The 17,625-nt window shown below is 29.3% G+C and overlaps 1 protein-coding gene and 1 long non-coding RNA gene across 2 annotated transcripts in view; one reads left to right on the forward strand and one right to left on the reverse strand.

Moving 5' to 3' along the window:
- Tob (Transducer of ERBB2) overlaps positions 1-17,625 on the reverse strand; it is a 275,091-nt gene that overhangs the window by 133,392 nt on the left and 124,074 nt on the right. The window lies entirely within an intron of this gene.
- Positions 1-17,625, forward strand: part of LOC142323788 (uncharacterized) — a 130,995-nt gene that overhangs the window by 13,325 nt on the left and 100,045 nt on the right. The window lies entirely within an intron of this gene.

Here is a 17,625-nt window from a genome sequence, read left to right on the forward strand (position 1 = left end):
ATTTTTACCAGTTATTTAGTAATGAATAAAAATGGTTTATCTGAAATTGATTTTTTTATTTGAAAGTCGTAATTTTATTTCTATAGACCCTAGAAGATTGAAATTTTCGTAGAAGATTTTTAGAATCTTCGTTAAAAGGTCTGTAAAGTATTAATAGAACCAGCGGGGGAATAGCGAGTGATACTAAATCAAAAGCGTATACCTCTTCGTGGGACATTCTGTATGTTATATTATATATAAGACATCTGCAAAAGATTTCTTGACAAATAATATTAATAGTTTTTTATTCAAGGAAACCTGAAAATAAAGAAAACTTGCAGATTTATAAAAAATTGTTTCATAGTGATAATTTTTTTAAGTATTTTCAGTATTGAATAAGATCACAACCACATTCCACTGAAAAATATTTATGAATTAATAAATTTCAACCTGATGGATTTAAACTATAATTACTTCCTGCCTGTTTGGTCTATATTATACAGTATGTAATGTACTGTATAACTAAACAGTATACTACATAAGGGAAATGCTAATCGGTTTAAATTTCACATGTCGAGGTTTCTGACGATCTTGACTTTTCACGATCTCCTCCAAAAAAAACACAATCTCAGCTATGAAAAATTTCGAAAAGAAAGTATGTACGTATAAGTCTTTATTTCGGTCTGTCTTTTGCTTGATAAGACCAATTTGAATGAAATTTGGCTCGATGACTTCTATATACGTAGTGTTGATGTCATTTAATCTTAGTCACAATGTTTGAGGGAGCAGGGAAATACCTCATAGATACCGCGTCTAAAAATTTTTATTCAAGGGGTACGTAAGATCTTTTACATATTTTAACGCCCCTTATGTAGCTAAAATGTTTTCTGATACTATCTCATCTTATTTAAACCCCCATAAAAGTGAAGGATAAAAAAACTCATGTATCCTTTTATTATAAAACTGAAAAGGTATATTGACTAGGGTCAAGCATCTCAAAATTTTATTCAAATAGAATAATTTTTTCATAATTTTTTATTTGCATATTTATTTTAATATATAAGTAATACTTTCATATTTTATCTATATATGAGAAATTCAACATAGAATGAGGTGTCCAACATAGTATATCTATGTTGAACATAAATTCAACTTACATTTATACGAAAATGTTGTTAAAATCATTAAAAAAAGTTTATATTTGAAATTAAATAATAACATGTCAAATTATAGTATAAATTTATATTACGTGATAAATAAAAATTTCATTTTTTGCAATAATTTTTTTAATCCGTATTTTACAATTAATAGTAATTTAAAAAAACGCGATAGATGTAGTAAACGTAACTGTACTATTATTTTAAGAGACTATCTGTCTATTGAAAAATTTAAAGTAAAACATTACTCTGGTTAAACCATCAACTTTGTCAAAAATACACTAATGTAAGTATTGTGTTTAACTGCAATGCGAGTGTGGTTTTTAATAAATATTATAGCAAACTATTACGCCTGTAAGACAATTTACGAGGTCAAAGATAAGCTATGACTATATTTTTATTAAAACCTGTCTTTATTAAATAGATATTAAAATGAAATATTATTTCAGCAACCCTAATAAATACAACTGGGATTGTATGACGATGACGTCTATCTTGTACATGCTTTTGTATATAATAACCAGACTATGTAATACGTTAAGATTTTTAAAGAGATATAATAGGTCGATGAACCACTAACACCTTGAGTTATAATAAACTAAATTATAATAATAATAATAATAAATAGCACATTAAAACGCTATATGGCAGCCACCCGCATGTCATGGCTGTGCTACAACCTCTTTTTAGTTAACTATAAAAACTTGTTTTGTTCACCTGCTGTTTGCTAGTTGCACATAAGTAATTCCATCTCATTCATAACGTGACTGTAAACTACAATAATTAAAGGCCTACTTAAGCCAAAAGCCCGATTAAATTATCTCCTTCCCATTTATATTTTAAAAGTATACGATCGAGCATTCAAGTTGCGTAAGTTAAGCAAAGCATACGTAGCATGAATGACCTTCGCATTTGTTGTAACAGGTAAATATACCAAATAACTTTTTTATTTTTTTACATCTCAAAGTGATTGTTGACAACTTATTATTACATTTAGGGTTTATTTAAAAATAAAATTAACCTTAAAAAGGCACTAAAAAGTCATGTATACAAACACACGCGCGAGCACACACACACATACACACAAACACTCATACCTAAATAACTAGTTGAAATGTGCCAGATTTTGATCTGTTTTATATTTAATAAATTTCAAAATTCTTACATGTCTAGTTTCTGTGAGCTTTATTGTACAATTATACTCGTGCACAAAATTAAATTCCCTACAAATTTTGTTAAAAACTTTTATTTATTTATTGCTTATTTAACAACGTTAGTTTACGCCAAACGTCTATGTTTTTCAACCCCAATCATTGTCTTTTATCCCAGAATTTTCGAAATAAACTAAAAATAAGTTCTGTAACCTATTTATATCAATTTTTCATATCAGCTTTATATAAAAGCACTAAATTTATCCCTTAATTTGGATCCTAAGAATTACAGTATTTTTCTTTTTCCTGTTTAGATCCGGTAACTACAGTTCAGATAATACTTCAGAGGATGAATTAGGATGATATGTATGAGTGTAAATGAAGTGTAGTCTTGTACATTCTCAGTTCGACCATTCCTGAGATGTGTGGTTAGTTGAAACCCAACCACCAAAGAACATCGGTATCCACTTCCTAGTATTCAAATCCGTGTAAAAATAACTGGCTTTACTAGGACTTGAACGCTGGAACTCTCGACTTCCAAATCAGCTGATTTGGGAAGACGCGTTCACCACTAGACCAACCCGGTGGGTTAAGAATTACTGTCTGACTTAATATTACCGAAGGCGCCGAAATCAGGGTGAAATCTTTCACCAGCCGATACTCACTAACGAAGCGTTTCAAAACCTATGCTTATATGAATTTTCTTCTTTATTTTCACCAGAAGAGCAAAGAAAAATACGTTACCCATATAAATAAACACCAGTCAAAAAAAAAAAAAAAAATACTAAGATGATAGATACTAAGATTAAGATAAGATCTGCGTCTTATCTTAATATGTTATATATATATATATATATATATATAGATAGATAGGAACAAAAAATATTCAGATCCGAAATGAGTCATTACGCAAATAATATAAATTAATATAAATATGCAAATAAAATATTTAGATCACAAAAATTCCATATTATAATTCTTCAGATAAAATTACACTATTATATTACTTGAAACAAAATACAGAACAATAACACATTGTTTTATTTCTATTATTTGCGTAGTGACTTATTTGGGATTTGAATATTTTTGTGTCCTGTTATTTTAACATCCAACCGGGAAGTTATAATTTATTATATAAATATATGGGTGTGCGTGTGTGCATGTGTGTGTGTGTGTGTGTGTGTGTGTGTGTGTGTGTGTGTGTGTGTGTGTGTGTGTGTGTGTGTGTGTGTGTGTGTGTGTGTATTTCATATGTGTATTATTTTTTTAATCTAAATATCTAACTAAGTTTCTGAATTTTTTTATCGTGAAAATTCTTCTAATATCAATATGAGATCAGGTTATCATACATCATTACTTTATAACAATCCAATTCGGTACAACGATAATGATGAAAAAATGAAAATATCTCCAGTCATCAATTATATAGATTACTGAATTTCGTAATAACAGACAGCTTATATATTGTAATATGAAAATAAATTAATGTATAAAGTTATATAATACGATACCAACGTTTTGATTAAATAGTTGTAATATGATGCAATCAATAATTAAAAAATACAGACTATATTGTATACTAAAATCGGCAAGAGAAATTTTCCTCAATAGTTCTTAATGAATTACGTATTTTTCATTATAACATTGAAGTTGTATTTTTAAATCATATAAGTCTATAATAAACAAAAAAATCTTTTTTTCTGTCGACCTCCGTGGCCGAGTAGGTAGCGTCTCAGCATTTCGTGCGTAGGTACCGGGTTAGCCATCTTTTCATACTCTATCAATTTCTACCGGGCTAAATACTTGTATTAATTCAATTTAAATAAGCTTTATATTACTTATTTTAGTAACTAAAAAATTGTATCTTAAACAAACAAATTTTTTTAATGATTAATATTTCATTTCTATATACCCTAGTATGAGTGATTCAAATAGGACTTCACAATTTTAAAAACATACAAAAATTTATTGAGATAACTTACAGATTCGGTGAGGTCTCATCTCAAAGAAAAGCATATCAAGTTTTTCACCCAACATTCACTTTGGTTCGATATTGCTTCATTTGTAATACTACATACATCCTACCTGAAATCGGTTTCAGACTGTAGCCAGCTAGTCGGGCGTTACCTCTGCATTTGCGGCGTCGTTATTCGAATTCTTAGCTCAATAAGATCAGCAGGTAAAGGTTATACATAAAACCGATCTTTAATAAAACCCCACCAGAAAAAATCTAGCGGGGTCAAATCTCAGGAGCGAGGTGGCCATGCAATTGGACCTTCACGGTCAATCCACCGACCTGGGAATAGAATAAGAAGAAAATCTAGGACTTCTAGGCAGCATTGAGGTGGTGGGTGTCCTGTCTTGCTGATAGTAATGGCATCCATCTTGGTCATCATCGTGTAACTGAGGGATTGCAATATTTTGAAGCGAGTTCAGATGAACCTATACCATTTACGGTTGCCTCCTGGAAGAAAAACGGGCCGTTTTGTCTGGAAGAAAAACAACCTGTCTCAACGAAGGTTTGGTGCCAAGAGTAGATTGTATGCCTACTAGGAGGTTCCTTACCGTTCTCTCTAGGAAAATTACGTTGAACTGCAGTTGCTGACTGCAAATCGTAAAACCAAAACACACAGCGAGCATTTTCCACACCAGTAAAAATATCCATTTTTAACAATACTGGTGGCCGAATTCGGTACTAATGAACTATGTGAGTCAAAGCTTGATTCTTTATAAGTTACAAGAGGTAAACTAAGTAAAAAATAAAAATAGAAATATAACTATTTTAAAAAGAGCTAATTAAAAGAGAAAAATACACAAATACTCATAAAATTTAACATAATTATATTATAAAATCAATGTAAATTTGTAATCTAATTGTAATGAATATAGGCACATGACATAACTCCATTAAGATTTATTTCCATTTTTAACGGGATAGACATAAAAAAAATAATAAACAAATATGCTTTAAAAGGGAATATAAAACACGTGTAGATTAAAATATTTTAAAAACGTGTTATTAAAATAAAGTATACCATACATTACAAAAGATAAATTACAAGGAGATTGATATGGTTAATGCTTAACTCTATTATTACTGTTGTATGTTACTTTTAATACAATACTATTATTACATTGACATTTGGTTTTAATTTTCTTTTATTACGACTAAATACATTTTATTTAAATTTATTTTGTTGTTTTGAATTAAAGAAAATTCATTTCTGGTTGTCAAAATTGTTGGCTCTCTTAAAAATATTTTAAAAATCAGCGATTTTAAAATATATATACAGTAAATCATGGTTCATATTCACTTGTCACGTTTAACAAATGTTCCTCAGTTAAGTTTATCTCAACACACTGCAAATGTCATTTTTATGTGCAAATCATTCTTTTACAAGATTTTCCCACTTTTTATGTTTTTTCTTTCTCTTTAGTGCTGATTCAAACAAAGATCCTATCAGTTCACAGTCAGATTTTGATTGGTTTCACTTTGATCAGCATAAATTCTCTTTACTATTAAAACTGATTATAAATATGAAGTTACTGTCATTTCTTATGTTGCACCAAACTCTTTAAGAGTAACATTAGTCTATTCTTTGAAATTTCCTGTACGTATGTATTTTCTTCTTCTATATGTATGTTATGGAAAGTTGACAACCTGACTAGAATAAAGAGCTACTTGATCAGGAAAATCATTGCTTTATATTCTTCAACTATGGAACACTCTGTCAGCCTAGACCTCAAATTTGTGTAATTTTCACATGAAGTTGATAAATATGGAAGCTATATTTCTCTTGATGTTTTTTTTAAAAATGCAAAGTACACCAGCTTTCTCCTTTTAACTAATCCTGTAGTAGTCTTTTGAGAATATCCTTATTTCAAATCTTATCTCTCCAATTTAAGAATTCATTGATGAATCCGCATCTTAACATCCTTTATTTTCTTCAAAGATGCTTCTGAAAGTCCAACATCAGACAGCAGGACAGAGAAGATGCCGCTGACAGCAGGAGCAGTCAGTGGCACTTAACTGCCTCTTACTGTCTACTTCAAAACATGTATTTAAATTGTGACTGATTAGGACATTCTTCACTCAAGATGTAATAGAAAATGATCTGAATAATTCTATTACATTCTTATTCCTAGAGAGTGCTTCCATTTCTCTTCCAAGTATAATCCTTAATATATAAAAGTTGATACTACTTCAAGAATAATACAAAAAGATGGACATTATCATGAGTTCTATCTTTACTAATTACCATATACTTCATTTTATTAACATTCAAACATAATCTGCAGCTGCCATTCACATCTTTGACCTTGTTTAACAGCAACTACAGAGCTTCTAAGCTATCAGCTACAAATACTGAGTGTCATTTACGATTGATTCTTAAATTATTGTTGAAAAAATTTACCTTTATTTTACTTGAAACATCATCCAATTAAAAGTCTCAACTGTACATTGAAAAGAACAGATAATAAAATGCGACCATATCAAATGCCTGTCCTTAGTGAACATCATCAAATATTCAACCTTTCATTTGAACATTTGCCTCCTAGCAATAATGTATGAAGATCTTCAACATCAATTTCCACTCTTCTTAGTATCACCACTATTGAAAGCATTCTTATAATCAATGAAACATTGCTACACATTCTGGTTAATATCCATACATTTCTCCACAAGTATGTGAATATTGACGATTGCCTTACTAGTTAATAGTTAACTATACCTGGATCAATACTGGGAATCATTTTTATGTTCTTCAGTTCCTTGGTATATTCTTACTTGTAACACATGCAAAAATATTTTTTAAAAGTGACTCTTCAGACAATTTTACAATATTAGTACTCCCAGTCCTTAAAATCAGTCTTCCTTAGACGTAACGAGTATAATAAATATTGAATGTTACCAATTAGATGGAATATAACCTGACATTTTGAATTTAAAAAAATTCTCAAAAACTTGCTATTGTGTTCCACTAAAATCTTGAGAAAATGTGTGGGTATGTCTTCAGGATTTATGGATTTCCTACCTTTTGAATTCTGATAGCAACAGCAACCTCACTTTCCAAATTGGAAATTGTCCATTGACATAGTGAGCAGTTCATTTTTCCTATCACCATCTTATCTTATTGCACCTTACAAAGACAATTCCAAAGACTTATTTTAATGTATTGTGTGCATTGAAAATGTCAAATCTATTCATGCGTCCCTCAATTTCACCAACTTTTTGGCAAACCCTTGACAGTACTGTTTTGCTTTTTTGATATCCGATCTGATAAACTTTCTTCCTTGCTTATACAGTTTATGCATCTATTTACGATGTAATCATGTAGCCATCCGTGGTTGCTTCTTTTCACATCTTGCAAAATCCAATCTTTCTCTGAATAACTCGTTAATAAAAAATGTTATTCTCTGAGCAGTTTTTCAATATCTTCTTCAGTCTTCTAAGTGCAAAAATCTTCTTGTTCAATATCCTTCAAATATTGCATTCATTGCTAGAGATCTTCAATTTTGCAAGATCCAACTCCCGACAAACATTTTCCGTTTAATACATTCCTACAAATTAAAACTTTTACAACATAACAATTTTTTTGTTCTGACCTCGAATATTCAAATTGTTAAAATATTTATTTCTTAAAACTGTAACACAAATATCATAGAACACATTCAGTTTAAATTAAAACAAAAATCATAACTAAGTATAATTTTTGAAATATAGATTTACATGAATTGAAAACACTATTCTGTTTACTTTTATCAAACTGTGGTCTGTTCATAGAATTAGCTTGGGTTCCTGTCTTCTAAATTGAAGTAAATGTTGATGATATCAAGTTCTCAGATCCGAAGTATTCACTAAAGATTACTCATTTATGTTTGGAATGGAAATTATAAATAACAAAAGTAGTAAGCTGAAATAACTATTTCAGCGTATTAAGTCTTCATTTGAAGGTGCATATAGAATATTCTAAATGTTTTTATAAAATGAAGAAATGATTTTCTGCTTTTATTCATTTCAGAACATGGTGTTGAACAAGGCAATTGTTGAATATTTTTTTTTTTTTCATTATTTTACGAAAAATATCTTGGATATAGCTGAAATAAGTACTGCTTAATTGGGAAAGCTTAGTCTTTCAATATAATAAAAAGCAATGGTTTCAAAATATTTTGTATAGGAGTGGCGCAGTATGGCTGTATGTAACATCTCTCTTTAACAGCTGATCTAATTTTGTCATCAAAAAACACCATTAATCAATTTTCAATATCCATCCATACTGGCAGCAATTAATTAATAATAATTTTCTATTATTATTAATTTTTCTGTTGAAGCCAACATTACAATGGGAAAAATCCTTTAACTTATTAAACATTACTATGTTTAATAAAATCAGCAATTTATTTAATTATCTTATTTATTTATGTATACCAGGTTACAAAGTAACACCACAGTGACATGATGTCAACAGCACACTGTAGAGATGCCAAGGCATCTGTGCATAGTCTTGCATGTAAGTGTAAATGTACCAGTAAATGTATACTCTTGAACAGAATCAGGCCGAACACTCTTGAGATATATGGTTAATTAAAACCCAACCACCAAAGATCACCAGTATTCACAGTCTTGCATTTAAATCCATATAAAACCAATTGCATTTACAAGGACTCGAATTTGAACATCTTTGACTTCAAGAATCAGCTGATTTGGTGATGATGAATTTAACCACTAGACTAACCCAGCAGGTTAAATTAATTATAGAAATGGAATTTTTTTTATTTACTATTGAATAGGTTAAATTGTAAACCTAATAAGCTTTTTTATAATTTTGTATGTGTATACAAGTCGCGAAGCAAAGAATTCATTTCTTCTGCTGCTTCATCCATAATCACAAATGAGACAAAAGGAACATATATGAGCATGTTAAAATAAATTGGGCAAACATGGCCTAGTTGCACAGTAGCAATCGAGTACTGTATGTAATAAATCCACCTGTACACCTTACAGTATGTTGTTAAGCAGATTTTAATTAACATTTATTTATTGATTCCATAAAATTTCCTGTATAAAGATTACATCTTACAACTAGTGCTGTAAAAAAGAAGAAAATTATATACAAAATTAATGTGTAATGAAAGTAGTTATAAATAAACAAAACTTTATTCAAATGTAACAAAAATATTTTAATAACTATTGCAATACAAAATATTTACTAAATAATATTTATGGAATTAGGTACCTAAAAGGAAAAAACTCAGAGTTGAGGTTACCATATGTTTATATAAAATAGAAAAAAACTTTGGATAAAATTTCATAGCTTAAAAATATGGCCAGTGAATATCAGTTTCTAATTACTAATCACTACTTATAAGGTTATATTTAAATTAATTCTTATTTATTAATAACCCTGAAAAAAGAATTTATTCACATTTGAGTTCAAAAAGATATTTCATATAAACAAATTTAAGCAAGAAATTTTTTCTTAATTTTTTTTAGTAATACAAGAATATATTTATATATTATATAAGCTTATTTTTTTTTTTTGTAATGTGAATTCGTATATTTTTACTTTTTATTTTTAAAAAAAGTTTTCTCATATTATCAAAATAAGTCGATATTTTCTAATTTTTAAATGGCGATTATTTTTTATATTTCTCTCTACAAGAACATTTTTAAAATAATGATATGTAGATTATTTTATCAATCGGTCAATAGTAAGATTTCAGAGAAACATAACCGGGGAATCAATAGTTAATTTCAGTACGTTGTACAGTATACGTGTAAGAACACGTGAATGTTAACACAATTCTATTATACAATGCATATAATGTTCTAGCAGTGTGATGGTATTACCAATGTAAATTAAATAAACAGGTGACCTTATTACGTAATGACCTTGAAAATATATTACAGAACCTACTGCGTTGCTGAGTGCCGTCTCTCTACTGCTACATTAACAAACGTAGCTAATAAGCGCATTATTAACAAAAATTTAGTAAAACTACAATTTATTTAAGAATTTTTACAGGCTTTAACCTGTGAGAAAAGTAAAATAAACATAATTGTTTATTTTAAACTGATGTTCAATATCAGTAAATGTTCATCTACGAATGATTTATAAAATGCATTATTGTACTCAAACGTTTTTTATTTTGAAATTAAACTGGTCTGAAAAACAGGCCGAAATCGTAATTATAGAATGACATTCAGTAAATTAAATTTTACGCTAATATTTCTTAGATAAGAACTCGTACTTGGATCACCTTACAACTGAATTACATGAATAACAAGTAAAAAATCTAATTAATTGTAACATGAATCTTTAATTCCTTTTCTGTATACGTTGCTTTAAGTTAAAGCAATGTATACAGAGTGATTCAGGAGGAGAAGGAAATAATTTGGAAACTGATTCTAAAGCTAAAAATAAAAAAGGTTCATACCAACAAGCGTCTCAAAAGGTTTTGTTATCGAGTTACGGCTAACGAAAATTTCGCCGGATTTCAGTTCCTCCCGTGAGGAACTGAGTAATAGTAAAATTTAAGCATTTATTAGTGACTTAACAAAGTTATTGTACCTTAAACCTAAAAAAACTTGTTTCTCGTCACCAAATTTTTCTGTTTTACGTTGCAGATCATGAAAACTATAGGAGATAGAGTTCTGAAACCTATTTTATACGATTTTTCAGATCGAAAAAAGATAAGAAATCACAGGAAAAAATTTGGATAAATGCCGTTATGGTATTATTTAAGTTTACCCCTTATATAATTCCTTAAAAATTTCAGTATGATCTCATTTCAGAATTTTTTGGGGCTTATTTAAACTTTTAATAATAATAATATTACAATAAAATTTTATCATAATTTATGGAAAGGGAGTTAACCTTTCCATAAAAAAAGAGGGAAAAATATTTTGCAGTAGATTTTTTTTAGCTTCTTTCATTTAACATAGTAAAAAAAAATCAAAAATGTTTCTTGGAAGGTGATTTTGGTGGTAGGAAGGTAGAGAAAAAACAAATTTTTCCAATTTTTTTAATTTTTTTAAATTTATTTGAACATGTAATTATAATTTAAAATAAAACTTCATTATTAATTATACCCACACCAAAAAATAAATTTTAGGTAACTTTTCTCATGTATATTTATTTTTCAACCGTGTAAGAATTTCCGTGTGAATAAATAATCCCAGGAAAGTATTATAACTTATTTTTCAGTTTTGTTCTTTTGACTATTTGTTTCAATATTTTTTTATGGCTGAAAGCATGTAAAGCTACTAAGAAATACTAGTCAGTTTTTCTTTCTCTGAAAATAATGATATTCACTGTACAGTCAATCCCTACCTGGTCGATCGCAATCAACTTCACTCATTACCCCCTGAATAAGTGTGCACTCCGATCAGACAAATCGCCATGCTAAAGTTAGTAAATCATATTCGGGGAGCGAACTCCCCGGACACAACCTCCAGTGAGACTAATCTAACCGAGGCCGGTGCCAAAGTGCCTACCTCTGGCCAGTTAAACTGCCTGGGCGGTGCCCTAGCCACCCGAGAGTCCTACGGGACAAGGCCCCGCAAACGCCAACACTGGTACGAGAAGCCACAGGCTAGTCAAGTAATTGTACAGCAGCGCAAGCTGCTAGGTTACCTAAACTCTGCCAGGTCGACACCATCCGCTACCCAGTCAAAGACACGGTTAAAGCCACTGCTGGCTAGGAACGGAGGGGGTGGTGTAGCGACTGGACACGCTACGAGGCGGGATCTTCTCCCCTCGGGAGGGAATCGAGATGGTGAATAGAATGAAATTATTACTTAAAAGGATGAATGTTACCCGAATTTTGGTGATATACTCGTACAATCGTAAGGAAACGGAAAACTACTTTACTCATTATTTTCTCTAGTAAACCTGGCATGATAGGATGCTTGTTATTATTAAGAATGACTGTGATTTTTTGAAATGCATTGTCACACAAATCTGATCGTCTAGAACCGTTAAGATTATGAGACTTAAAATTTAATACATAATTTTTTAACTGTCTTCAAACCAAGATCGCTGAGTAGTAGAACATTAGAATAACAACTCGAAACTACCTTCCCCAAGCAACCATCAAGTAGATTGACTTCGATGTTTTTTTTTTTAAATATTTATAGATGAAGTTTCCTGGTGGTCCAGTTGTAAATATTATCAAATAATTCCAATGTGAGATTTTTCAAACGAGAAATCAGATTCATCTACGTAAATGATTTGGAGGTATTTTTATTTTCTAATGTTAAATTATTTTATTTTAATGATATACATTCTAATATCATTCAGATATTTAAAATATTTTTGTAGGATTTTTTTTAAAATTAGCTGTGAAACTTAAGTAAAATAAATAACATATACTCTCAAATCAAGATAACTGAGGTCACATTCTGTAAGTCTGTTTAATTTATATCATTGCATTCTTATTTTTTTTTATTACGACAATTACATTCATTCCTTGAGCTATTTTTTATGGATAGGTTTTTTGTAGGCCTACATAAATTTTAATATAAAATCGATTTTTTTTTTCAAAATAAATAAAACTAACTCTAAAAACATTACATTAAAAAGTAAAATTTATATTTTTAATCTTAAAATTAAAAATTTTGAAATTATTATTAAATAAGGGTTATATATTTTTGATAATTTTTGTTTTCCTTTTAAAATTTAAAAAACTGAAATTAACAAAAAAATGAATTTTTTTATTTTTAATGCAGTTTTTTGAAGTCAGTTTTGTTTTTTAATTTCGTTAGGACCAGTGTATAAAAAACAACTTTACTTAGCATTTAGTTTCTTTTTCTTCTAGTACTCTTTCATTCTTTGACTAACTTAGTCTCTCTCTTTTTGGGAAAATTCTCTTCCTCTGTTAACTTTCAGATTTTTCTTTTTTGTAAAAACTTTAATTTTTTTAAATATTGTTTCTGAAGGTATTTCAGTTCAAAATTTCTTCTTCTTTAATATTTAAATCCTTTAGAACTTCTTAGATTTTTCACAAATTTTTTTAGAAACATAATTAAAGATTGTCTTTTGTTAATCTGGTTGTCCTCTCATTTTTTAAGCGTCCATAAGAGTCTTTTTCTTGTAGTCATATTTTTCATACTTCTAATAAATTTCTTCATTTGATCTTTAGATATTTTGATACTTTTTATATTAGGTCCTAAAAACATTTCTTAATTTTACTTTCTTATTAAATTATTTTTTCCACTCTCGATTCTTTGACTGTCATCATTCTTTCTTCGTCATCAATGGTTGCAGTACTGGATTACTGGTTGTGTTATACTATCTAAATTTGGACTTTGTATATTATACAAACAACAATATTTTTTTGTTAGTTGATAGACTAGTTTCATTTTATTTGGTTTTATTCTAAGTTCCATCTTTCCAGGGCGTTATATTGCAATACTTTTCCGAGATATTTTAATTTTAAAAGATTTTGGTTTATTTTCAATATTCATTACACATTCTGTTTTTTCGTTATTATTATTTTTAACAGTCTATTTAAATATTATTGTGTATTATATCAGATAAAGAAAAATAACCGGTTATACTGATGTTCAATAATTTTTTCACTTTATTTAAAAATAATGTATTCTTATAATCCTACGCTTTTATGGGTTTTCTATGGTGTTACTTAAAAATTAGGCTTAAATTAATAATATCATTAAAAATAAATACGAGTGCGATTTGACAACACTGTCTGTAATTAGTTTCATTTAAAGTTTTTAATCTTTTGTAGTTATAGATAGAATCAATATCGTTGTTTTTTGTTTAAATCTATTTATTTATTATTTGTTAATATTTTTGTTTAATATACATAATTAGATGATATTGTTGAATACATTTATAATCAAAAATTAAGTAGATCATTCTGTAAAGAAAACTAATTATTTTTAAACGAAGTTTTTTTTTATTAATGGCAGGACAGATAGTCTTAATTGGTAATGCAAAATTGTTGGTTAAGTGTTAAGTGCGGTCTGTTATTCTTTTTAATCGGTCATCCGTATAAACGTTGAAAGTGAAAGTGGAAAGTACTGTAATATAATTTAACATCTAGTCTGTAATAAAAAAAATTTCCCGAGTTTTCATGTTTGTTATTTATTTATTGTTTCATATTTAACGTTGCAATTAATCAAAGTTATCATAATATTATTTTCAAAAGTAAATAATCTACTGGGCAATACTTAAAATATAAAGATGAAAATGAAGTTACAGAAACTATTAACAATTTTTCATAGAAAATGAATAAATAGTTATGAATCATTGACATTAAGTAATACGTACTAATGATTTTTCTATTTTTGTTGCTTACATAGACCCATATATAACAATAGGTAGAACATTTTTATGTTAATTATATATTTATTATTATTTTTTTGGAAAATCAATCCCTACCTCTTAAAATTGAGATATATCCTTTTTGCTTTTCTACACTACCTCATTTCGGTTTTAATATTCTAAAAAACCTTTTTGTATTTTATACATTATACATATAGCTATGACAAATTGTCTACGATTTTCCAAAATTATAAACCCTGGGCCTTAAACAAAGAGAAGTTTTTTGAAAATTTTTACGGTTTTTCCGTTAGGCTTTGTTGGAGGGAGTGTTAGACTTGAAGAAAACTTTACTAGAGGAAATTTGTTAAGCTTAACTTTTTTATGTAAAGTTCTTTACCGACTTTTCGAAGAAACTTACGGTGTTACTGTTGGTCGCACGGTGGGATTGGGAAGTGAAATTGATTTTTCTTTACGTTTTGAAGTATGAGTACGAAAATACCATTCACTGACAATGAAATTTCCTTTTATATATATATATATATATATATATATATATATATATATATATATATGCCTATGTATAAAGTTTTGTGGCTGAAAAATCTCCAAAACTACTGGATCAATTTTATTGAATTTAGATATGCTGTAGTAATGTATCCGAGGGTGCACGTAAAAATTTAATGGAGGTTGGTTGAATCGTTCTTCAGTTACTCTCAATTTAAAGTCGATAGCAGACAACATAACTCAATTTCAGGTTATGTTGACTGTGTAGCGAGGTATTTCTCATACGAGCTTATGCAGTGAGTTGCATTGGTGAGTGAGTTGAAAATTGATGCTTGTGTGTTGGGTCTACTAGTTAATCGAACGATTGTAGTGCGTTGTACTTTGAAAATCAGTGCGTTTCTCATTGTGAAATAGTGAGGGCGTCGGAAACGAAAGGTAGGTTTTCTTGCGCAGAACTGTGCAAGAGTTTTCTTTTTTCTTTTATTTTTCTTTTTTATTCCTAATGAGTACGTCGTAGTCTACTCAACTTGTGAACAATAAGTAACCTAAAGAGCCAATGAGATGACTGTAATTAATATGACATTAAATAAGGTGTAATCTTACACAGAATCAGGCCGGCCATTCTTAAAGTGTGTGGTCAATTGAACCCCAACCAACAAAGTACACTAGTATGCACTGTCTAGTATTCAAATCTGTATAAAAGTAACGTACCTTTGCTGGGATTTGAACTCAACCTTTGACTTAAAAAATTAGCAGCAATTGATTTTACTACTAGACCAACCCGGTAGGTTAAAATAATAGAATGATTTTAAGAGATAAACCTTAATGTAAATAGAATTTTAAATGAGAGGATAGTAATTATTATTTTAATTTCAATGCGTTCAATACTTTTGAAATGAAATATGTCAAAGATTTTTACAGAAAATTAAATGTAAATATAATAATATTGTTATTATTCTACTTTCGTTGGAAAACTTTTCTAACTCTTTTTTGTTTTCGTCTAGTTGTTTCCTTATGAGAGATTTATATGAATTTTTACTCAGAGAAAGCACGACAAAAAAAATCAGCTTTTATGAAAAATAATAAATTAATTAAATTACGATAAAAAAAAAAATGATAATGAAATACACTAAGATCTACATCTGGTAGTGCTGTGAAAAATTAAAAAAAAAGGAAAAGAAATTAATAATGTAATATCTAAATTATTATGCAGTCTGTCTAAATAGAATGTATCTTATGCTATCTAAGTAGAATTACATTTTAGTCCTTAAAATATTTATAAGTAGATGCGCCTTTTAGATTTCAATAAAACTGTTATTTTTATCAAACCAAAGAAAACATGAGCGGATCAACGTTACCATTACCATAGTGTAAACATCTCATGTTTCCAAACAACTAACGAATAATTTATAGGGAAGTAGAACGAGAGGTAGAAAAAAGTAAAAAGATTGAAGACTGATTCGGTTACAGAATAACCACTGGAATACCAAAAGCTATAATTTTTTGACCTTAGTTTAATTTTCAAAGACAAATTCAAGGAAAACTTATATTACATTTGAAAATTTAGAAAAATTATTTGGTATTTGTAGAAGGAATAAAGTTTTTAAAATGATGCAGAAAGCGGTGAACTAATTCGGAGCTTATATACTTTGCTTTTAGATTTATTATTGGAAGAACCAATAAAAAATACTAAAAGAAATATTTAGTGGTGGTGAAGCAATTTTGAAATAAAAAACAAAAACACTGAAGCTTGAAGTTCGCTGATAATATGTTAAAAATATGGCTTCATTTCACGGAATAAAATAAATTTGGGAAAAAAACAGAAGTTAAAACAAAGATAAGAGGTGTGTGAGAAAAGTATTGAGATTGGTAACACTGCGAGCGATCTGGCAACTCTGTGTCTACCGGTCTGTACTAGATCGGTTTGTTCATCCATTCCACATGCTCAGTACGAGTTTCAACTCCGTTCAGCCAACACATTATTTTTGACAGCGCCATCGGTGAAGTTGTGTGTTACGAAAATGGAGCATCGGAATTTAGAGCAAAGTTATGCAATCAAGTTTTGTGTTAAACTTGGGGAATCCGCGAGTGTGACCTTTGTAAAGTTGAAACAGGCCTATGGAGAACATTGCTTATCAAGAGCACAGGTTTTCCGCTGGCACAAATCATTTTTGGAAGGCCGAGAACACGTTGAAGATCAACTTCGCTAAGGTAGACCTTCAACTTAAAAATCTGCCGAAAACGTTGAGCGTGTGAGGGTTCTTGTGAGATCAGACCGTCGTTTAACAATATGGATGATGAGTGAATAGTTAAATTTAAACACTTTCACCGTACATCAAATTTTGACAGATGATTTGGACATGCGAAAGGTTTGTGCGAAATTGGTGCCGAAAAACTTCACAACGAAACAGAAGGACAATCGAAGAAAAGTGTGCGTTGATCTTCTTGAGAGGACTGACAATGACCAAGAATTCTTCAATCGTGTGATCACAGGTGATGAATCCTAGATATTTGAGTACGATCCTGAAACAAAGCGGCAAAGCG

The sequence above is a fragment of the Lycorma delicatula genome, chromosome 4 (assembly GCF_047948215.1).
Source record: "Lycorma delicatula isolate Av1 chromosome 4, ASM4794821v1, whole genome shotgun sequence".
NCBI lineage: Eukaryota > Metazoa > Arthropoda > Insecta > Hemiptera > Fulgoridae > Lycorma > Lycorma delicatula.